The sequence below is a fragment of the Lontra canadensis genome, unplaced genomic scaffold (genome assembly GCF_010015895.1).
Source record: "Lontra canadensis isolate GAN:19392208 unplaced genomic scaffold, GSC_riverotter_1.0 scaffold9, whole genome shotgun sequence".
Lineage (NCBI taxonomy): Eukaryota > Metazoa > Chordata > Mammalia > Carnivora > Mustelidae > Lontra > Lontra canadensis.
This window is the reverse complement of record NW_022631003.1, coordinates 38,257,278-38,282,600: the sequence shown is the minus strand read 5'-3', so window position 1 is coordinate 38,282,600 and position 25,323 is coordinate 38,257,278.

Sequence of the window (25,323 nt, the reverse complement as noted above, 5' to 3'; positions counted from 1 at the left end):
ATGTTGTGTCCTATGTCCTGAGCAAGTGCCCTCAAATCAATGAATTTTTGTGTATCCTTCATAAAGAACCTTAAAATCAAATGCCAGGAGTGTTCTGTAATTTCTTTTTGGTGAAAGCAAGCTAATTCTTATGATTCTTAAGGTGTATATTCTCCTTCCTTCTTATCAGTCTTAGCATGTTTCTGGCCAGGTTATACTGGGATTTAATGTTTGCCAGAAGAGGGTGTGCGGGCAGCTCCTGGGGGTGGGGCACCTGATGCCTTGTGGGAAAGAGGCTTCTACAGCATCTTCTAGCATAGTGGAAACATTAGAGAAACACTAGAGAAGAGATATTTTTGCAAGCCCAGAGGGTCCAGGGTAGTTGAAGAATCAACATCCTTAAGACATGCATGTAGATAAAGCTGTCCCATGTATCGCTATCCCAATCTTTCTTGACAAGTGATATGAATTTTGCATAACAGACCTGACTTGGTGAGCATTCAAGCATCTTAGATACTTTAGAACTTTAACAACTAGGTCTTCAGTCTGTTGTTTAATTATGTATGTTCTTGTATTGCTGGAGATCCTCTATTTTGCATAGTTAGCCATAAAACTGCTTGCTGAAAGCCTTCAGTCATTTCCCCTCTGCAGCGAGTGAACAGCAGTAACCAGTCAACTCTATTATTTTTGTAGGCATTGTTCCTCCCCACCCCCACACCATTTGTTAGATGCTTGTGTCATTAATTTGGAGAGATCTGTGAAACTCTAGGTAAAATATGAGCCCAAATGGCAAAAGATGGCCCAGATTTAGGGAAGAGGCCATTCTATTTACCTTTGAGTACAGATAACAAATGCATTGGGACCACACATGAAACCCTCCCTTGGGATGTGGAATATTCTTTGTCATCATGGGCAGTGACAGTGGTAAAGCTTCTCAAGCGGCTTTACATAATATAAAAGTAGGATTATGGGTGTCATAGATGACACAGGTCAGTGATGTATTCAATAAATGATCTTGAGTTTCAGCTTAGGTATTTTCAGAAATAACAGCCAAATTTTACATGGGATTAATTTCTGATATTCAAGATACTGAGCTTGAAATTGTGTATCCGTCAGACTCCAGAAAAAAACCAGAAATCACTCTATGTATTCTGAGTATGAAGGATTTTAATACAGGAAATTGGAGGCTTATATAAGTGTTGGGTGGGGTGAGGAATCAGAGGTCAGGGAAGACAAATTCAATTTGAACACCAAGCTGGGTGATTCTCAAGAGTTCACGTAGAAACAGCTGGGAATCTAAGAACCTCTGGGAACCTCCTACTGATTGTCTCAATTTGCAGTACCAACTCAAGTGATTAGCAAGAATTTGCTACCATCTGTCCCAACTACACTGCAGTGGGTGAGTCGCTGGAAACGGTCAGAAACTGCTGCAAATCATATAACTGTCATCTGCCTGCTTGTCTGCCTACAACTCCCTCTTTTGGTCCCACCTTTGAAATTTCATGAGTTGGCCTCTCATTGGCAGATGCTAACTCAGAACTACATGGGGAAGAGGATTTGGGGAAATTCATTTAGAGACAATCTTAGCAAGGGAAGGAGGTGATGTTGAGTTAACAAAGGACAGTACATTTCTCTATCATAATCGCAACCTAAACAGAAAGAATGACGTCTTATTATTATAGGCTGAGTTACAGACAGTTGATTTACAGTTATAGGCTCAATGAAGGAAAGGTGTTATGGTATTGGGAAGTCTGTATGACTCTTCCATTTTCTAAATTGGAATCTTGGACTCCTAGTTGAATTTCTTCATCTGAAAAATGAAGAGTTGGCTCATGAGTTCTCTAAGGTAACTTCCAGTTCTAAACTTCTGGGTAATGAACTCGAGTACAATCTTCACATCCTTTTGACCATTTATTTTGAGATGGCCATGTCACAAGCCATGCTAATCTCACACTAAAGATTACAGTCAAATTCTTTCCAGACCTTGGACTGTTAGGATCAATCACCAGTAGTCTGGTCTCATCAACACTTCGCAATCCTGTTAGCATCTCTTGGATAAGAACATCTCCCTAACGCACTTTATAAGCATAACCCCTTTAGGACAAAGCAGATGGTTCTGGAAATTCAGACATAATACAGTTCGAAGTAACATAGTTACAGAGATGCCATCCCAGCATTGTGAGTTGTAAACAATGCACTTTGTTTTCTTCAAATTCCACAAATCCTTAATGGCCTATTAACTTTATCATCTGATTTCCTCTATCATTTCCATTAATATTAATTGAATTTTTATATATACTGTCATTAAAAAATTTTTTATGGTGCTTGGAGTGTTTATTTGTGGCTGGTCAAACACTATCCTCTTCACACAACTTGACAACCTATTTATGAGTCAAAACCATTTGCCAATGCACAAAGTGGACTGTGAGAAAAAGGCCTTATAGAAGTAGACCAAATACACACATTTCATGCAGAATAGTGTGCTTCAGTAGTAATTGAGAGCTTTTCTGTAATCTGTACACAAATACTTATGATCTGAGAGAGTGCCATGAAGTTTGAGGGAATAAGAGGTAAGAGCATTCAATTATACCCAGAGTGTGTATGTTTTGGTGTGTGTGTAAGTATATGTGTGTATAAAATACATAGGGTGAAATTAAATGTGTATGTGTACTGTGAGAGCCTGCCTTAAACAGCCTACCATATTCTTCCATTTCCTTGTATATTCAATGGCTTGGTTACCCCTCTTGACAGATACTTCCTATGACTGTACCGGTATTAGAGAATTGGAGGACAGAAAGAGAAAAAAAGCAAGGGTGGGGTAAGCCTCACTCTCTTCTTGAGACCACAGTTCCTCTGATTAGAGAAGAAATTTTACTCTCTGAGTTTTAAGTGTCAGTTGCCCCACTGCCAATTCTGTTACTGTTATAGCCATTAATTTAAAAGAGTTGCTTCTTTGACAACACTTTTTTTTAATTTTATTTTTTTATTTGAGAGAGAGAGTGACGGAGAGCAGGAGAACACAAGCAGGGGGAGCGGCAGAGGGAGAGGGGGGAAGCAAGCTCCCCTTGAGCCGGGAACCCATTGTGATGTGGAGCTCCATCCCAGGACTGTGGGATCATCACCTGAGCCAAAGGCAGCCCCTTAACCGATTGAGCCACCCAGGCACACCTTGACAGTACTTATTTAAAGAAAAATACTGCTGAAATATTTCCAATTTCTAGTACCTTAACCATGTCTCATGAGATCTGACACACGTTGAAGTTATGTTTTGATTTGGCACATGGCATGTTCAGTGATGTTTGTTGGCTTTGTACCACAAGACATGGAGAAGAAACCACTGGACATAGAGCACATGACCCCCTCCTTCTGTTTTGTAGTGTAGTCTAGTGTTATTTTCTGTGAATGTGGTCAGGTAGGGTTACTTGTGCTACTTGGGGTCCTTGATCTTGATCTGTTTTGGTGGGGTGGGGGTGGGCTAAAGCCATAGGAAGAAAAATATGAGGTATGTGTCTAGTATGTACTATTTTGTTTTTGTTTTGCAAGAAGATTTGAACTATTTTTGATAACAAGAGTATATAATGGAAAAGGGAAAAAAAGATCCCCCTGGGGATTGCCTGGAGGCTGGAATCCTAGAAAACAGAGAAAACAAATGATGTTCCCAGGAAGTTGTCTAAGGTATCACACATCTGCTCTTCCTCTGTGTGGTCATCTTTTCTCTGAGAAGTTTCTATATCCCTGCCTGGATAAATTTAAGAATTACAGAGGTGAGCACAAGACTGCATAAAAAATTCATAGAGTCACTCTCCTGAGCACCTTCCTCTCCATGATTTACCTGGTACTTTTATTTATTTATTTATTTGACAGACAGAGATCACAAGTAGAGCAGAGAGAGAGGGGGAAGCAAGCTCCCTGCGGAGCAGAGAGCCCGACTTGGGGCTTGATCCCAGGACCCTGGGATCATGACCTGAGCCAAAGGCAGAGGCTTTAACCCACTGAGCCACCCAGGCGCCCCTACCTGGTACTTTCTACATCTCTGGGGGCTCCCCTTCCGGTTTCTCCAAACCGAAAACTGAAGCTGTAGTTGCCCCTCTCTGCAACATACTTCCTGTAACTGCACCCATGTCTGAGGCCATGGGATGGGAGGACAAAATGAGAAACAAATGCAATGCAGTTTTGTCCATTATCTTGGGATCACAGCTCCTCCTTAAGTTACTCTAGTTTCATTGTGCTGGGTATTTTCATTTGTGATCTTGAATGATTAAACTCTGCTTTATTTTTATTCATCACATTAATTATCCCTGATATATGCATACTGGATTATTGGTTTGAAATTTGAGACTCCCCTCCCCCAACTTCCTACACTATAATGTGATCTCTATGGTGACAGAAAGTGTCTTCGATGCTGCATTCTTAGCATAAAGAACAGTATATAAATCTTAAAATGCTCAATACATATTCTTTAAAAATAATGAAGAAATTAATTCCCAGCGAGAATGAAAGAATGGCCCAGGACTTTTACTCAAGGCCCAGTTATGTCAAATATATAACTCTTCTGATAAGTGGTATCAGAGAATATAGGAGGCCAGAGAAGTTCCTTCAGGTTACAGCTAAGCAAATGGCTGGTAATTTTTCAATGATAAATTAATGAATGTTTAAGTTTTAGAGATGGAAAGGGATAGGCTGAGAAATTCCATAACTCACATTGATAGAAATTTCACTATGTGTATTAGTTATCTATTGCTCCTCTGACAAATTACCACAAACTTAGCAGCTTAACAGAACACAGTTTTTTTTTTTTTCTCTCTGTCTTACAGTTCATAAGTAGATCATAAGTCTGGCGCAGTTTTCTCTGGGCTAAAAAATCCCAGTGGTAACAGGACTGTGTACCTTTCTGGGGGTTCTAGAGAAGCTCCACTGCCTTGGACATCTGAGTTGTTGTCAGAATTCAGTTCCTTTTAGTTGTAAGACTAAGATGACCCCCTCTTTGCCTGCTGTCAGTTGAAGGCTGGGCCAGCTTCTAGAGGAAACACATTCCTTGGCTTGTGTTCTTTCTCAATATTCAAGGTCAGCAGTGGTGGGCCAAATACTTCTTACACTTTGTATACTTTCTTCTATTAGTTCGTTTTCCTAACCCAGGCAGAAAATGTTTCCCACTTTGAAGGATTCATGTGAGTCGATTGGGTCCACCTTGATAATCAAGCATGTAGTCTCAAAGTCCAGTTACCTCAATCACATCTTCAATGTCCTTTTTGCCATGTGATGTAACATACTCGTATTTCCCAGAGATTAGGGCATGATCATCTTTGGTGGGCCATCATTCTGCTGACTACACTACAGAAGCAGCTTTTTAAAAAAGAAGGATGACAGAGTTAATTAAATTTAAATGTTAATGGTATTAGTACTAACTGTGAATAATTTTTATTATGTGAAGTTTAAACAGTTATTCTTAATGACAAGAAATTCAACATTCTGGAAAGAACTGTGTCTTGGAGCTCTATGATTTGTGACATAGACTCTTTTTTTTTTTTTTTTCCAGAACTGATTCTCAGAGGAGAGAGTCTCTGAAACAATTTTCTATTCTTTTTGTTAGAAAACATGAATTCCGAGTGGAAGTTAAAAGTACTTAATTGATATATAAACTTACATTGGCACAATATTGTGTGCTTCAGAAATCATTTTATCTAAAAGATGCCATCTTGCTGGTCTGAAACTAATTGAAATAAAATAAAAGAGTGACAACATGCTTAAAATAATGATTATTAAAATTTTCTTTCTAAGGCTTGATATCTTGAGAAAGAATGTATACCTAATTATATTTAAATTTTACTTTAAAATCTTCACTTAAGGACATGGCTGTATTGGCTCTTGAGTTGCGTATGTTCCTAGAGAGCCCCCCACTGACATTCTTTCCAAATCCACTAAAAAGGGTAAAATTTAAAAAGCTGCTGATACCAAGTTTTGGTAAGATTGCCATAGAGCATTTCCTTGGTGACTAGTGAAGTAGATCATCTTTCACCTGTTTTTACCTATTTAGGTATCCTTTTATAATCTTATACTGCTTTTATACTATTATATATAGTAGTCTATTTTATACTACTATATGCAGTTTGCTTTAGTGATGACTAATCAAGGTCACACAGATGACATTTGCCTGGTATACATCAACCCCAACATTGGTGCCAGTGACTATACTGTGGTCAAGCAAGTGGACATTATCATTTGGATACCTATTTGGGGATAACCACTTTATAAATAACTGTTTCAATCATGTCTGGTTTCTAAAGGAACATAGGAACTCCAATAAATGTGAGTCCCAATTGTGTAATCAGGAGGTTAATACATTTAGGTTTGTTTTTTTTCTTTTCTTTCTTTTTTTTTTTTTTTTTTTGCTTATTCTTGAGGTATAAATTTAGGTTGTTTATTTAAGTTGTTTATTTATTTAGGTTGTGTTCTTTTTTTTTAATATAGATGTTCATCACTATAAACTTCCCTCTTAGTATTGTTTTTATTACATCCTACAAGTTTTGGCATGTTGCGTCTTCATTTTCATTTGATTGAGATAGTTTCTAATCTCTCTTTTGACTTCTTTTTTGACCCATTGGTTCAGATGTGTGTTGTTTAATTTCCAGCTATTTGTGAATTTTCCAGTTTTTCTTCTGCTATTGATTTCTAGTGTCATTCCATTGCGATTGGAGTAGATAGCTGGTATGATTTTAACCTTAAATTTGTTAAGACTTGTTTTGTTACTTAACACAGTCTATTCTAGAGAATGTTCCATGGGTGCTGGAAAGAATATATATTCTTCTATTGAACTGAATATTCTATATATATCTGAAGAGTTCTTTTGGTCTGTGGTATTTTCTTTCTTTCTTTCTTTTTTTTTTTTTTAGAGAGAGAGAGCAGGAGCAAGCAGGATTGGGGGAGGCAGGGAAAGAGGGAGAAAGAGAATCTTAAGCAGGCTTCATGCCTAGTGTGGAGCCTGATGTGGGGCTCAATCTCACAACCCTGAGGTCGTGACCTGAGACAAAATAGAGTTAGATGCTTAACTAACTGAGACATCCAGTTGCCCCTGATCTATGGTATTTTCAAGTCCACTATTTCCTTATTTATTTTCTCTCTGGATGTTCTCTCCATCTTTGGATACACATTTTAAGAGTAAAGTGGTACAATATTGGGCATAAAACAATTATTTTAAGTATTTATAATACATAACCTAACATGGATGGCTAAATGTGTTAATAAATTTTTAAAAAGTAAAATGTACTACTCAAATTGTTCCTCTTATACACATTTTAAGAGTAAAGTGGTACAAAATTGGGCATAAAACAATTATTTTAAGTATTTGTAATACATAATCTAACATGGATGGCTAAATGTGTTAATAAAATTTTAAAAAGTAAAATGTACTACTCAAATTGTTCCTCTTATAAACAAGTACTGTCACAATACAATAAGTTTATCTGACAATTTGAGTAAATATTCAATGTGTTTGAATATGTGAAACTTTAAGAGAAAGTCTCTGGTGGGCAGATTTATTATTCAGGGAGACGGAAATGAGTAGGTAGATATAGACGTGAACCTTGAGATAAACCTTATAAACTACATAGAATCTTTTCATTCCTGGCCCATTGACAGGCATGGATTCTTAAGTCAAGATGCCATACAGGACTCAAGTCTCTAAGTCTCTAAGTCTCTTGTGATTATCTATAATACTATCATAGAATAGTTATTTGCAGCTTTGTGAACTGAATAAAAATTCCTGCAGCCCTGTATGCCATTATGAATGGTATGATGAAGCTGGAAAAGTCTCATAATGTGATAAAGAATTTGTCATTAATTATGACTACTAACCAATCTATACCATTATGGATATAGTGGATCTTCACAGAAGAACTGTAGAAAGGCCCAAATTTGTAACAAATTAGACTTCCTTCTGTCTACATAAGCTATGAAAGATAGTAGAGGACTGTGTCATAGGTAATATTAATTGCAGTTGTACAAAAGACAAGGTGATATTCCTGTAACGTATAGCATGGTTATGAAGGCAAGATAATTCTGGATGTGATGCCTTACCTATTACTCAGTTGGTTGTGACAATATTGATGGCAATTATATTTGTGGAGTGAGAGGAGTTAAGACAATTCAGGGGTCAGGAAAGACATTTATGGCTAATGGGAAGTTTGTATTTTTAAAAATGTTTTAGGGCAACTGTGGAAAATAAATATGTAATTAGTCATCAAAGATGAGTTAGTTATTGCTAACTCATTGTCAGAATGATACATGTCATAAGATATTCAGTTCAAGGCAATGGACTTTTAGGATTTTGGGAAGTGGATGCAGAGATGCTTTTCAGGGATGCTTAGAAACTGGTAGAAACTGGCTCTAATTTCTCAAGAAGAGAATGTGGCTTTGATGATGCAGTATTTGATTCAAGTTAAAATAGACCCTGACATTTTTATTTTTATATTTTAAAGATTTTATTCATTTCCTTGAGAGAGAGAGAGAGAGAGGGAGAAAGAGAGAGAAAATGAGCATGGGAAGGAGCAGAGAAAGAGGCAGAAGTAGACTCCCCCATGGAGCAGGGAGCTCCATGCTATACGAGCTCAATCCCAGGACCCTGAGATCGTCACCTGAGCCAAAGCCAGATGCTTAACTCAATTAACCACCCAGGTGCCCCGAGCCTTATATTTTTAAATGTTCTATGGGCAGAGCCTTTATGTATAAACCCCTGTTAGAAATTCTGAGGCCCAAAATATGCATGTACATCTGTGTGTTTGTGTGTGCATGTGTACATGTGTGTGTGCATGTGTACATCTGGTCTCTTACCACCAGTCCTCCCACCCTTGCTGAAAAGCTTTTCTCAATATAGGTCATAATTTTTCATTGATTTCAGTGGAGCATTTGATATTTAGTGTTTTTGTTTTTGTTGTTTTAGATAAAAATGAATGAGATGAAATTAAAATAAGCCAATATAAAGGGAGAATCAAAGCTTAAAAATACTCAAGTCCTGAAATTTAAGCAAAGACACCTATGGAAAGCTACACTGTAGACAACATGAGTGAGTAAATAAATGCATGGGGAGAATGAATGGAAGAGGATGGCCCATTAAAGCACGTGTGGAAGAAATGAAGTAGTTCATGGAGTTGAGAAGAAAAGATGCACAGAGAAAAGGCTTGTTTTAAGTTTAAATTTTTAAAGTAATTATAAAAATACTTTCAAAATCTGTCTTCGTCTATTTAGTAGCCAAAGAAAATTAAGGGTGCTAAATTGAAGGAAGATGTAGGCATACTGATTGAGCATAGATCTCAATTTCTGGAAGAACTGTGGGGTAACGATTAGTAGGAGCTACGGTTCATTGAGCAGCACCATTCATGTGGTGAGTGCTCTGACATATTATTTTAAATCTTTGATCAAACATTGACAGTGATGAAACTAAAACCCCAAGAGCTAAAGCAATGTTATGATTGTTTAATGTGTCAGCTCTGGTATTAGACTGGGCTTGAATCCTGCGTCTCACCATTACTTTGTATATGTACTAAGTATACTTTGTACAAGTACTAAGTATACTTAGTACAAGTATACAAAGTATATGCACATATACTAAGTATATGCACATATACTTTGTATATGGCACAGGATGAGTTCCTTAATCTCTGTATTTCAGTGTTCTTTTCTATACAGTGAAGATAACAATAGTCCCTAGCTCAGGACTCCTATGAAAATGAAATCAGACAGTATGCATAAAACATGCTTAGTGCATTGCCTGGCACAGAATAAGTACTATATAAATGTTAGCTATCAATATTACTGATTTGTTATTATTATTATTATTAATTTGTTAGAGGAACAGGATAAAGAGGAAAACAGTCATCTAAGGTTACAGTGTGACTTGGCAGGGAGCTCAAACTTTTTCAACTGGTGCTTTGCTTCCCTTATAAACACGTTTTTGCCTCCTCTTTCCTACTGCTGTTGTGAAAAAGTCCAAGTTCCTTAATTATTAGTGAAGCTTACTTTTTAAATGAGGCTTCAATGATGTCTTTCACTCATCATACATTTTAACTACTCTGATCTACTTGATAATTCTCAAACATAATCTTCCCATCCTTATATCTTCGGTCATTTTTGTCCTTTCTGGAGTGCCCTGCCCTGTCCCTTTATATAACCTGGCCAATTGTTATTTATTCTTTAAGTCATAACTGTCTTAGTCAAAGATTGTTTGGATGCAGTAATAGAGACTCCTTTGAGGTACATTTCATGAAAACTGTTAATTGAATGGGAAAACACACAAGGCTATCAAACAGAACATATGGGCAAAAAAGTGTAGGCAGACCTCAGAAGGACTGGGGTCAGAAATTGGAAATGGCCTGGAATGGAAACTCTCCTTTCTCTCTCTGTGTGTGAAGCTAAATGTCCATTTTCTCTCTTCCCTTTAATGTCTGCCTCATTCTTGCCTATCTCAGAGACTGGACTCTGTTTTTCTCATGTACATGGTAGAAAATAGCTAGCACAGGCAACATATTCTTTCATTTAATTGATGATTATGTTGCTATTCCTAAATGACAAATTTCTTGGAAAGACAAACCAATTAATTGAGCTGGGGCCAGGTTTCTACCCCTGTAGGATTGGGAGAGGCCGGGCTCTTCACTCAAAATATCTCCTTGATGTAAAGAGAAGGATGTAAGGATGCAGTGGGTCTAGGTATGGCAGGAAGCCTACATTTATCTTTTCTTTAAAGCACATTCAGACTCCTGCCAGTTAGGACTCATTACTACCCTTAGGGATCCTGTGGAGCTTACCATATCATAATGTTAATTATAGAGCACATACAAAATAGTTTCGTTACAGTGTGAGCTCATCAAAGACTAGTGAGTTACCTAATTTACCGTTATATTTTTAACACTTAATAGTGGTATATCCCTCAAGGAACTCCATCTAATAGGGGAAAACCAAGAACAATATATTTTCAATACAAGGAAATATTTAATAAGAGGAACAAGCATTATAGGAGTTCAGGGGAACTAGAGATCATTTTAAATATGAGTAACAGAGAAGTTTTCACTAAGGAGATAGTATTTGACATGTACCTTGAAAGGTATGTAGATTTTGCCAGGTGGTGAAACTGAGAGAAAAGAATTTCAAGTCTTGAGAAAAACGTGAATTAAATTGTGAAAGTAGAAAAATCAAAAGGTGTATACGTGGAAGTCTAGAGTGGGATTCTTTTTCAACATTCCCATGGCGATTTGGAGTCTTTTCTTGATTCCATACACATTGTAGGATTGTTTGTTCCACCTCTGTGGAAAATGTCAAAGGTATTTTGATAGGCATTGCATTGAAAGCAGAGTAGCAGAGACAGTTTAGCAATGTTTATTCTTCCAATCCATGAGCATGGAATGTTTTTCCATCTCTTTGTGTCTTCCTCCATTTCTTTCATAAGTGTTCAGTAGTTCCTAGAGTATAGGTCCTTCACCTCTTTGCTTAGGTTTATTCCTAGATATCTTCTGGTTTTTGGAATGATTGTAAGTGGAATTGATTCCTTAATTCTTCTTTCTTCAGTTACATTGTTAGTGTATAGAAATGCAACGGATTTCTGTGCATTGATTCTGTATCCTGCCACGTTGCTGAATTGCTGTATAAGTTCTAATAACTTGGGGGTGGAGTCTTTTGGGTTTTCCACATAATGTATCATGTCATCTGCGACAGGGACACATTTAAGTAAAAAGATACATGTTAAATACATTAACATGGCTGCCTCTGGAATAGGAAGGGGAATAAAAGTGCAGTATGAGGATAATGGGAATACATAGTTGGGATGTTTCAAGTTATATTACTTTATTTTCCTTTTGAATAGATATATTTTATAATATCTCCTTTATAAGAAAAGTTCAGTAATAAATGACATTCAATTAACAATGAGATCAAACATTTGCATTTTAGTCTTATCTGTGTGGAAATAAACAAAGACCACCTAAATGAGAACAAGCCAGCGCTATTTATTCTGAGCTTGCTAACAGCAAGAGAGTCAGGTGCCATCATGTGTTTTTGGTGGAGATTCAAAGGTAGGCAGAAGGAGAGAAAGCTTTACAACAGAAAAAAAGGAAAGTCTTCAGGTTTGCCCTGATTGAAGGGTATTGGTATGGGGAAGTTGTAGGCAGTGTCCTTAGAAGCGGAGCACCCTATGTGATTGGTTTGGGGAACATATTTGGCCTTTACTGATTGGAAAGTTGGAAGTGGGGCAAAAGTTGGGGAAGCTGTCGGGTATTAATCAAGTCCCGGTTCTTTGGGTTGTTATAGGGATTAATGTTAGGTTTCTTAGACCCTTTTCTAGAGATGGTGTTCTGATTTCCCAGAATTCTGACTTATGGAGAGTAGGTTGATTTCCTGGGCTGGTTACTGCCTATTGTGGGTCAGAGTTCTATTTTTACAGGTGGTCTGGCCTTTGTATATTTTCAGTCTCTCATTTGCAAAGATAACTCTATATGTTTGAAGGTACAAAAGAGATCTCTTTTTTTCTACACAGGTCCATTATAGAAGGCTACAAACAGCTCTTAGTTATCACAAATATGTTGAACAAATTCAATATATAAGCAGTTATAAATGAGAAAAACAAAAGTACTTTCTTTACATATTATCCCCAAATTTTCCTATGCCTAAAACTTTACAGGCATAAGAGTATCATGCTAGTAGTAACAATAATTAATTGTTTCCAGTCTTTATACTCTTATAAAGTATTTCTTGTTCTCTAAGGGTTATAATGTTACAAGGTCTTGCTTGTTGACATTACTAATTATCCTTCCCCCAGCCAAACTCAATGTCATTTTGTTTACTGGGTCAAGCTTTCTTTTACTTTCTTTTTTTCTTTTTTTTCTTAAGATTTTATTTATTTGACAGAGAGAGATCACAAGTAGGCAGAGAGGCAGGCAGAGAGGGAGGAAGGAAAAGCAGGCTCCCCACTGAGCAGAGAGCCCCATGCAACCATACCCCATAACCATACCCCAAGATCGCCACCCAAGCTGAAGGCAGAGACCCAACCCACTGAGCCACCCAGGAGCCCCCATGGGGTCAAGCTTTCTAAAAATTTCTAAAAAAAAACCTCTAAAATTTCTAAAAATATCTTTCTCTGTATTTTTTTTTTTTTAAAGATTTTATTCATTTGACAGAGAGAGAAATCACAAGTAGGCACAAGCAGGCAGACAGAGAGGGGGAAGCAGGCTCCCCGCCGAGCAGAGAGCTGGATGCGGGGCTCGATCCCAGGACCCTGAGACCATGACCTGAGCCGAAGGCAGAGGCCCAACCCACTGAGCCACCCAGGCGCCCCTTTCTCTGTATTTTTTTTAAGTTGGCCATACCCACATAAGTGTGTGCCCCATATTCTTCTGAAGCTGGAAATTGTGCTATATATAAATGAAACACTCATAACCAAGTCAGTGTGAATGAAATGGAATTGTTCTGCCTTTGCTGGTGGATAACCATCTGGTAAGTGTGCTCACCTATGCTGTGCAGTGTTGGATGCCTTTGACAACTCTCTTGAAAGACTTTGATTTTGATTTCCAGAATAAAACACCCTTTTGTTTCCCTTTTAAAAATCTGTTTCACTTCATCACCATGAACAGACTGCCCATTCTTTGTTCTTTTTTTTGTCATCTGTGATTTCCAAAGTTCTAGCTTCAGAAGTCTGCTCCTCCTTAACCCTACTACCTTAAATGATCACTCCTGTGGGTTCAGTGACTGCTTATTTGCCAGTCTCAAACATCTATGCCTTATAGATTTTACTCCTGTATCTCCAGCTCCTCATGGAGATTTGATGTTGGAGTAATCTAATAACTGTCTTGCTTTTTTATTGTTTTCATCTGGGGGTTTGTGGGGAGCAAGAGAAAAAAACTTAAGGCCCCATGTGGAAATGAAAATACAACTCTGATTTTAGATTCAAGCTTTCTAGTAATTTCTAACTGAAGAATGTGGCAAAGTTCTCATTCTTTTCTTCTTCCTCTAGCCTTATCTTTTATACACACAAAGATACACACATGGACATAAACACAGTCACACAGACTCACACAAACACACATACACACTCACACACACACATACTTCCTGCCCTCAGGCTAGAAGAAAAAACCATGACCTGTCTCTTATTTCATGGAACAGAGGAGCAGAGAGAAAAGAGATAAATTGTCATTGCATTCTGATTTTTTTGCCCCACCCTATTAATTTAACCCAGTGGATGTCAAATCCTCTCTTGGCAAATGGATAAGTTGATAAGTTGTTTATTCATACACATGGAGAAATATTTCAGAAAGGAGAAGTGAGGAGACAGAAACACATTGCTCTGGTATTAATCTCTCAGCAAAACGTTAAGGAAAGTAGTGTTCTACCAGCACTCTTCAACTGGATCTTCTAAAGGAACTTCAAATTCAATAGACAAACCCTCAGGTTTTCATCATCTGACCTCAGCCTGCTCCTCCTCCAGGTCTCACTGACTCCGTGAATAAGATCTCCCTCCAGTTATGAAACTGAGAGTTAAGAAAGGACAGAAGAATGCAATTCCCCTTTTTCCTACATATTTTGCAATATGCATTAAAGTATTTAGAATATAAAGAGAAACATGTACCTTCTTCTTGGCAACAATATACTTTTTGCAGATGCTCTGCTATTTCATGATGACAGCTGAACCTCGTGGTTGTCATCAATCATTTGATGATGGGGGCGGTCACGAATTTGCACAGTGATGTCTGATACTTCCTCTATACGATTCAGACTCAATCCTGGCTGCCTATTTTTTTAGGATTCCACTTTTCCATCCGACTAATAATAACCTCTTCATGTCAAATAGTTTAGTTTACAATATGCAAGAATGCTCAAAAGTGTGTTTAGAATGCATACTTTCCTGTGAACTTTGTGAAATGGATGAATGACTTATAGATCTGTATAAGGAGTAGAAGATTTACAAGCATCATCTCTACTTTAAATATCAGGTTCCTGTTGTAGACTGTATATGAAAATAGTTACTCTAAAGTTAATATGACCTCCTTACACTTGCAAAAAATCGTGTTCTCTAGGAATTATAATTCTTAGAATTTCAAAGAACACAACATATTTCACAGAAATGCACTAGATTTAATCATTTATTTTACTTCTTATCTTGGGTAAAAATGTATTTCAAAATGTATCCATTTTAAGTATAAGCTCTTACTATTTGCTTCTGTCCACACACAAAAGACAGCTTCAACTTTTTCCGTGAAAATCATTTACTTTAACACTTCACAACCATTATAAATTAAGAATTACAAGATCTGTAATAAGTTAGAACTTTTTATGAAAGCACCAGGGAAAATTTTTGATTATAAAACAGTTTAAATGTGCCAGTGTTCAAGGTATCGCTTTTTGTGTTAAAGGAATGGGAACTTTTTTTACACCCCGTCCCCCCCCCTTTTTTTTTTTTTTGCTGAATATAAAGGACTCAGAAAACGACTATTTGTAGCATTAATAGTTAACGTATATTATTGCAATTCATATGTGCCACGCATTGCTCTATGTACTTCACCCATAAATTCATTTAATCTGATGGGAATAATAGGTATCAGGTGCGCAGTCCTTATCCTGAAATCCTTTGGGCCAAATGTGTTTTGAAATTTAGCGGTTTTTCACAAAGATAATACAGTGCATCTGTTGTAGATTATGCAATACCTAGAAGGGTTTGGGGCAGCACTCAATAATCAAACATATTAAAATTGCAATAGAAAAGCTTACAAATGAAAAAAAAAGTATAAATATTCAATGATATGGGAAAATGTGGCTGTAAATAACCAACATCAGCTCATTGCCGCCAGATGAGTTTGCTCCAAACTTAAAGTTTTCATTTTTGAAAATTTATGGATTTTATAATTATATGTAAGGGATTGGTGACCTGCATTTTACAGATGAGGAAAATTAAGTTGCAGAGTTATTAGCTGGTTTCCCAAGGTCATATTGGAAAAGCAGAAATTGAACCCAGGCTGTCTGGCTCCAAAGTCTTTCAGCCGCCATGATCTACCACCATCCCCTGGAGCTGGACGACTTACCTTGTCATCATTGCCTCCTACTTAGAAATAAACCAAACACATTCTCTTCAAGAAATCTGGATTTGAGTTTAAAAGGGTGAGTATAGAAAGGATGAATTTTTTTTTTAATTTCCTACAATTTATTTTCAGGGAAGCTAAACAGGGTTTACAGACGTATCTCCAAGAAATCCTCCTTGTATGTATGTTTTCTCTAATGAAAAACCTATTTGGTGAAGTGAGAGGATCTCCCCTGAGGACAAAGGGCAAACCCACAAGCACAGGCAACCCTATCTAGAAGTGGTATAAATTCATGGATTAATGGGATATTTTGAGGTTGAAAAAAATCTCCCCATACAAATTGTAATAATTCTGATCTATCCCCAGTAATTTAATTTCTTACTATTAAGTAATATCATGACTTAGAAGGTAACATTATGACCTGAGAGGCAGCCCATTAGAACTTTTATAACTTGGCATGGACGGGTTGTTCTGTTATCTCAGTTTGTCAAAAAATATACTTTAGTTAAAAGATATACACCTTATCCACGCAGGGAGGTTTTTAATGGGATGGGAAATGTCTTGAATTGCAACTGCTACATGGTGGGGGGGCAAAAGGAGGTAAACATTATGGGTTTACATTCCTTCCCAGGACAGAACAAGGGTACACCTATTTTTCTAGGTTATTTTCTTCACCTGTCAGGGAACTTTCTCATTGAAAGGACTGCATTTTCTCTTGTACACGTTATCAATACTCAGTAATCAACACTCAACGTCTTTATAAGTAGTCCTTACTGTCCATTGGTTTCTACTGCCATTTATAAAAAGAACAGAAAGTGAAGGGTGCTGGGTTTGGGCAAAAGCTTCCTGAAATTTGAAGGTTTCTTTCTGGTTGATAATTCACTTTGAAATGCTCCTGCGGGTGTCTGAGTTGGTAGTTGTTTTTACATCAGGCTTCAAACCCAGGCTAGGTTAAGAGTAATTTAATAGGCTCTTATTCTGTCGTTTCTGGACAGCAGAATCTTGATACAAAGTTGGTTAGAGTTTACTTAACTTAGTTATCTAGCTGACATGTCATGGGAATAGCTTTTATAACTGAGGACTTTATGAAGACAGTAAAGGACATTGGTAACGGTGACCAAATCTGCATTATTGTATAGTCAACTTGAATGTAACTTTACACAACAAACCACATAAGCATTATGTGGCTTCTGATAGGAATGATAATCTTCTTCATTAGAAATTATGAAATCTCGGGGTGACTGGGCTACTCAGTCAGTTAAGCATCTGCTTTCAGCTTAGGTCATGATCCTGGGGCCCTGGGATCAAGTCCCAAATTGGACTCCCTGCTTGGAGGAGAGCCTACTTCTCTCTCTCCCTCTGCCTGCCACTCCCCCTGCTTGGGCTCTCTCTCTGTCAAATAAATAAATCTTAAAAGAAAAAAAGAAATTACAAAATTCCTTTGTTAAGGAGTGACTAAAGAAAGTGATTCTACTCTGACCCACTTTTAATTTTCCTTTTCCTTTTTTTTTTTTTTTTTTGTTAACATTCAAGCTCTGTTTTTTCTTTTATATGTGACATACACTAATGTCTTGCTGGTACATTAGGAAAGATCACCTCTTTGATATTAACAAGTACAAAGTTACCAAATCTTTTTATGTAAATGAAATATAAAATTTTAAATGCAGAATTTCATAAACTGGATTCATTTTAAAAATAGATCCTTTTCCCCTTTGTTATGAAAGTAGCACATATTCATTTCAAAAATTCAGATAAACGAAGAGAAGGTAAGAACCATCCATACTGTAGGTATCTTTCAGGTTTTTTGTGGATTTTCTTGTTCATAAAATCTTAAAGCCACTCTGTATTCTGTTTTGTACCCCTCATTTTTCACTTAATATATCATGAGTCTCCTTCCTTTTCAAAATACATAGTTCTACAACATCTTTAATGGGCAGATGAAAGTCATTTAAATAACCACTATTTTTGAACATTTAGTTTGCTTTTTTTTTTTTTTTTACCCTTTATAAATAGCACTGTGGTAATTATCTTTGTAATTGAATATCTGGGCACACATGTAATGATTTCTGAGAAATAGATTTGCTGGATGAAAAGGAAAACGTGTTTTAGAGCACATTTCACAGGCTTACTGTATTGTCAGCTGTTGTTTAAAAACACTGCCAGATGTTATTTTTCATGAGCTTCGGCAACTACATATTTTGTACATGTGAAGATTTTTAATCTAAGTATTCTGATCCCAGCCATGGCCCTCTTCACCTATACTGCAATGGGGGGAGTTTTGTGAACTTCTGTCTCTTTAGTTGGAAAGAATGAAACTTAATTAAAATATTACCTTGTGGGTAGATCAAGGACCTGTTAACAGAGGATGACACAATTTAGAAAATGTGCTTTTCAATGCTTTACAACACTTGTGTGGGCAAAGCTTGCACAATTCAGAATTGGGTCAGGTTCTTCATCCCCTTAATTTCCCCAGACTCTGCAGGTGCAGAAGCCTCACTTTCTCCCGGTCATTCTATATCTAAGCCCCCACCTACCTGAGTCTTCCCATCTCACCCATGCCTTTCTTTTAGGGCATTCTGTCTTCTTCCACAAAGATCCAAAGGTGGAACTCACCCCAGTTTTTATCTATTTAAATATTGAATCATTTATTTACTCATCCAGTAAATATTTCTTGACTGTCTAGCATGTGAAAACATCACTTCTACGGTACTAGGAATATGGTTGTTCCCGCCAAAAGAACCCCCTGTTCCATTGGAGCTTGCATTCTAGTGGAGAAAGACAGGTGATATGACAGAAAATAAGTTAAACATGTAACGTATCAGGTACTGATGAGAACTATGTAGTAGTTTTCTAGGGCTCTCATAACATATTACTACCATCTCGGTGGCGTAAAACAACATTTTTTTGGTTCTGGAGGCCAGAATTCAAAATCAAGTCTACTTCAGTAGGTTCACAGGGGAAAATCCCTTTTGCTTCTTTCCAGCTTCTGGAATCCCTCAGTGGGCGGCAGCTGCCTCCAGGGTCTGCCTCCCTATTCTCACGGCCTCCTCCCTATGTCAGCGTCTCAATTTTTCCTTCTGCCTTTCTTTTTAAAGAACAACTGGAATTGGATTTAAGACCCACCCTAAGTCCAGAATGATCTCAACATCCTTAAGTTACTGACATCTGCAAAGTCCCTGTTCCCAGATAAGATCAAAACTCACAGGTACTGGGGACCCCTGAGTGGCTCAGTTGGTTAAGCCACTGTCTTCTGATTTCTTCAGCTCTGGTCTTGATCTCAGGGTCGTGAGATGGAACCTTGTGTCGGGCTTCATGCTGGGCATAGAGCCTCCCTTAAGATTGTCTCTCTCCTATGCTCAGTGAAATAAGTCAAGCAGAGAAAGCTAATTTTCATATAGTTTCACTTACGTGTGTAACATAAGGAATAGTATGGAAGACATTAGGAGAAGGAAGGGAAAAATGAAGGTGGGCAAATCAGAGGGGGAGATGAACCATGAGAGACTATGGACTCCAGGAAACAAACTGAGGATTTTAGAGGGGAAAGGGGTGAGGGGATGCGTTAACTCAGTGGTGGGTATTGAGGAGGGCACGGATAGCATGGAGCACTGGGTGTTAGACACAAACAATGAATCGTGGAACGCTACATCAAAAACTAATGATGTACTGTATGGTGACTAACATAACACAATAATTAAAAAAAACGATTCTCTCTCCCTCTCTCTCTGCCTCTTCCCCTTCTCTAAAAAGAAAAGAAAAGAAAATACACAGGTTCTGGAAAGATAGCTTTTGGAGGCTACCCTTTAACCCACTACAAGGGGCAAAAGAGTGTGTATATATGGAAGAATTAATTTTTTTTTAAAATTTAATTCCAGTATAGTTAACACACAGTGCTATATTAGTAACAGGTGTAAAATATATTGATTCGACAACTCTATATGCTACTCGGGGTTCATTAAAATAAGTGTATTCTTAAACCCCTTCACATATTTCACCCACTTGCCCCCCACCCCCATCTCTCCTTTGGTAACTATCAGTTTGTTCTCTATAGTTGTGTCTAGGTTTTTGTTTGTTTGTTTGTTTGTTTGTTAGACTTTGATTTGTCTCTTTTTTTTCCCTCTGTACATTTCTTTCTTAAATTTATGGAGGAATCAATTTTAAATAGAGTGACAGAGGCCTCAGTGAGAAGATAACATTTGTTCAGAGACTGGACGAGGATAAAAAGCAAGTCACATGGATGGATATCTTTGCATTTCTCACAGAGAAAACAGAAAGAGCAAATACCCAGAAGCTGAAGTGCTTCTGGTAACTTGAAAAGCCGGAAGCCCTGTGTAATTGTATCTTTTCTCTATTGTGGACCCCCAGATACTGAAATGATGATGATGCTAACAAATACATGTATACTGTTCCCCCTTTAACTGGTCATATTCCCCAATTTTCCCTACTTTTTACCTCAGAATTTTCAGCATCTTCATTTGCATGTCCAGAGCGTAAACCATACACCATGTTCTTTAGATCTCCTCTTTTCTCCCCAACCGGTTTTTGTAAACAGAACAGAGTACTAGAGATCTGTTTTTCTGTAAATGTGAGTTATGGTCTTAACCAACAACAGTTTGGTTTTAAACAACAGTTTTCCCTTTACTCATAAATGTTTTAAAACATTAAGAATTAAAAAAAATTATTCTCTGAACTTCATTTTGTGTCTATGTGGTCATGATGCATTTTTGCCTTTGCCTCCTCAGCTGCCAACTCTACTGTTCTTTAAGATGTGCTTTCTTGATTCCAGTCTCTTTTGCTTCCCTTGTCTTGCTTACTTACTTACAGTATGACACCCAGCCTCTGCCATCACCGCTATCCACTCCCTCCTCCTCCTTCTCATTGGTATCTATTTGAATCCCATTGTCACCTCACCTGTGCCCTCTAATCTTTCTTTTTTTTTTTTTTTAAGATTTTATTTATTTATTTGACAGAGAGAGATCACAGTAGGCAGAGAGGCAGGCAGAGAGAGAGAGGAGGAAGCAGGATCCCCGCTGAGCAGGGAGCCTGACACGGGGCTCCATCCCAGGACCCCAGGATCATGACCTGAGCCGAAGGCAGAGGCTTAACCCACTGAGCCACCCAGGCACCCCCTTCTAATCTTTCTTGATTACAACCTTCACTCACACTTTGATTCCCATTTTATGGGGTCAGTATTACTTCTTTAGCATTGTAGGTCTTTAGAAGACAACGATATTTTTTGGTTTCCCACCTGAAATCTCTTTAGGTTGAGGCTGCCTCCTTCTTTTGCCAAGATCAAATTGTCCTAGACCAGGAGATATATATATATATAACAGTAGGTATATATATATATATATATATATATATATATATATATATATATACACAGTAGGTCATGGCTAAACATTGAGAACTGTACTTGTAGTTCGCATATATTTGACCACCATATCGAGAGGCCCTTGGTGAATCTGGTTCTTTTCCTGTATCCCACATTTACCGTGACTGAGATTTTGCTTCATTTCTCTTGCTCCCACCAGCAATATTTCTTGCCTGCTATCTCAATTCTGTTTAATAGTCCTCAACTCAACTAGTCTCATTCTCATCCCTGACCACCTATCTCTCTGCTCTAACTCTCTCTAATGATAAGCCAGCCACCTAGAGTGCCCTTTGCCGATTTCCTCTCACCTGGACATCGGTCATCACACACCCTACCCATACTTGGTGAGACAGCTTGATTTTCATCTCAGTTCAGATCTTTTCTATTATTATTCCCTTGAGATCTTGATTTATGGTTTCCCTAGATTCATCCCTCGGATAACAAAATCCTGTCCTTGCTGACATGTTCAGAATCCTCTCTTCATTCTTTGGTGTGTCTTATCGGTACCCAGTCCTTGGTGCAGAAACCTATTATATTGCCATATTCCATCTTTAAATTTCTTCAATATTCCTTATTTAAATGACAATACTAACACTCTATCCTTATGACTACTAAAATACTATTTTTCTAAAAGTCATTTTTGTTTTTCTTTCCCTTTGAATAGTGAATCACGAACATTCCTATTCACTGACTAATCTAGCAAGACAAGTCACTTTATTATTGTCTACAAATTTCAACTGATTATTCAGAGTAATGGTGTTTTTTGACTTAAATGAATAAAATGTTATTCACTTCAAAATCTTTTAGAAACATTTGTTTATTGTTATTTAAAAGACTGCAAGCTCGGGCTATAAATATGCTTATACTTTAGGCATTTTTCTTTAGAGTAGTTAATTTTGTTTTACCTTGGGGAATTCTTGTGACTGCGGTTATACTGAAAGTAGTATTGTGGAATACTTTTTTTCTCTTTTTTTGTAAACTGAGATGATAGCGCCTAATTTTACCAAATACAGCACATTTTGAAGGCCACACCATTCTCTTAGTCTATTTGCATTAATAGGAAAATAATTGGTGGACAAAGAGATGTCTAGGTTTTTTACACAGCCACTATCTTTCTAAACCCATAAATAAATGAATAGCAAGAGGTACAAGATTTGATTTATATACCTAGTTATAAAAATTCAGTTGGATTTAATAGCCTTTAGTAATAATATGATGAGAGCCTTTAAGATGGTATTTTTAAATTTTTTATAACTTTTTAATTTTTTTATAAACATATAATGTATTATTAGCCCCAGGGGTACAGGTCTGTGAATCACCAGGTTTACACACTTCACAGAACTCACCATAGCACATACCTTCCCCAATGTCCATAACCCCACCACCCTCTCCCTCCCCCCTCCCCCCTGCAACCCTCAGTTTGTTTTGTGAGATTAAGAGTCTCTTATGGTTTGTCTCCCTCCCGATCCCATCTTGTTTCATTTATTCTTTTCCTATCCCCCAAAACCTCCACATTGCATCTCTACTTCCTCATATCAAGGAGATCATATGATAGTTGTCTTTCTCTGATTGACTTATTTCGCTAAGCATAATAAGGATTTTTTTTTTTTAAGTTTGCCTACATGTAACAGAAACCCAAATGACAGTGGCTTGGACATGATAAAAGTTTATTTCTCTTTCTCATAAAAGTCTGAATTTTAGATAATTTATGGTGGTATAAGAGTATCTGGGTATCCAGACTACTCCCAGATTTCCTTGGTGATATGGTGTTCATTATATAGTTTCAAAGTGGAGACAGCTCCAAGAATCACATCCTTGTTCCAAGCAGCAGCATATGGAAACTTGGGTTGTAAGCCCCCTATTCCACCCTACACCCTCCCCCCCCCCCCCCGACCCCCCATCAAAGGCATGGTCCAGACATATTATATGCCACTTCCAAATGCATTCTGTTCTTGACAACTTGATCATGTGACTACACTTATTTGCAAGGTCTTTATTCTGGCTAGCCATGTACCTGTGGATGACCATCAGTCTATGACATAGTTGAAATGTTTTTATTAATATAATCTATACGGATATAACTTTTATTGGAATGAAGGTCACTAAAACAGTGGTACTCAAACCTTTAGAGCAAGCTAAACTGTCTAATTAAAATGGAACACACAGGAATACCACCCATGTCACTCACATGCCCCTCAAACACACTCTCACAAAAGAGCCTGAGGCTCTTTTAGGGCTTCGTGGATCAGCATGTAAAGCACTATTTTAAAGTTTCAAATGGGTATTGATGTGAAATAAAGAGTGTATTTTGAGTGTTGTTAAAAAAAATCAACAGGCATTGCTAAGAAGAATGCCAGTGATTTTAGTGAGGGCAAGTAATAACTCTAAACAAGATTGCTTCAACTTTTGGTTGAATACTTTATTTTCCAAAAGATATCCATATTATAATCACCTTCTCAGAGGGTCAAACAATATTTTTTTATGAGCAAATGGCCACAATACTATCTCAGAATTGTGAAGTCATTATTAAATCATATTCATCCGACTCTGAGGAATTTTGTAATTTTATTTGAAATAAAAGGATTTTACAATTAAAGACACAGCCAGGCATTTAATTAAGGACTTTTCTGTGTCAGTTATTGTGCCCGACTTTAGGAAATATTTTCTATTCTATCCTTAAAACAAATCTGCAAGCATGCCAGGTAAATGAAGTGCTGCTGAGCTTAACTTTGAATGTTCAAACACAATAAAGAATGTCTTGCTTCGGGTGCCTGGTGGCTCAGTGGGTTAAGCCTCTGCCTTCAGCTCAGGTCATGATCTCAGGGTCCTGGGATTGAGCCCCACATCAGCTCTCTGCTCAGCAGGGAGCCTGCTTCCCCCTCTCTTTCTGCCTGCTTCTCTACTTGTGACCTCTCTCTATCAAATAAATAAATAAAATCTTTAAAAAAAGAATGTCTTGCTTCTATGATTTTTTGTAAGCAGTTTTGTTATAGGAAAGCAGACAGCTTTGATCTACATCAACAGACAATCATAATTATTAAATCACTGGTGGCGAAGAATCCAGTGACCCGTCCAATGTTCACATATACTCTGATGGGGTATAAGACATTAGTAAGTTCTTCCATGAACGGAACTTGGTTTAAAGAACAAACACATTATCACTGATGATGTGATTTTTCTTTTTGTTTTTCTTCATTATTTAATTTTTTGGAAGACCATAATTATTATTGTTGTTTCCTTAAAAACAGGTAGAGGTAAGACTTGAAGACAAAGAAAATGTGAAATTACCAATCTTGCTTATATTTGATTATGAAGAAAGTGCTACTAATTGTTTCATGATCTTAATCATGGATGGCCTTGGGGAAAATTATTTGGGGATAAATTTAATTGTGGCTTGAAGTAGTCACACAGAAGGTAGCCCAGTACTCAGATTTTTATAGACCCTTAGGAATGTCTCCAGAAAACTTAGAAAAAAGTTTTACAAACTCATTACGAAATTTTAGCTATGGGGCGTCTTTTCTGTCAGACTACTAGGGCATTTTCTAGCAAATGAATCATGGGAACACACCTATTCTACCAATATGAGTAGGGGGGTAGAATACAGAGTTGAATTTCTGCCATTAGAGCATCCTGGGAAAGATAAAGTCTGTGTTAGTTTTCTACTGCTGCTGAAAAATTGTCATAAACTTGGTGCCTTAAAATAACTCCCATTAATTTTCTTACAGTTCTGGAGGTCAGGAGTCTGAAATCAGTTTCCCTGGGCCAAAGTCAAGGCATCAGCAAGGCCTTGCTCCCTTTGGAGGTTTTATGGGAAAATTCCTTTTTAGAGACCACTCACGTTTCTTGGCTCAAGGCTTCCTTCCCCCATCTTCAAAGTCAGAAACAGCAGGCTAGGTTTTTATCATATTACATTATATTTTC